This window comes from Arachis ipaensis, chromosome B05 (assembly GCF_000816755.2).
Source record: "Arachis ipaensis cultivar K30076 chromosome B05, Araip1.1, whole genome shotgun sequence".
Classification (NCBI taxonomy): domain Eukaryota; kingdom Viridiplantae; phylum Streptophyta; class Magnoliopsida; order Fabales; family Fabaceae; genus Arachis; species Arachis ipaensis.
Window position 1 is genome coordinate 149,049,463 of NC_029789.2, and position 243 is coordinate 149,049,705.

Consider the following 243-nt stretch of genomic DNA (forward strand, 5'->3'; position numbering starts at 1 on the left):
AAAAAGAAAAAAAAAAAAAACATTTATGTTTAGCTTGTAGTTGGCTAACATTATTATAGTATATATATTCCAAAAGCACAACATTTTGGATTTTTGTGGGGGGTTCAAATTTCATAAAAATTTACAAGTTGACAATAACTTAGGGACAACGCAAAACCATTGGTCCAAAATGTTTGGTTACTTGAGGAAATCAAATTTCTTAATCACCTTGTGGTCCATTAAGAATTTAATTATTGATTAATG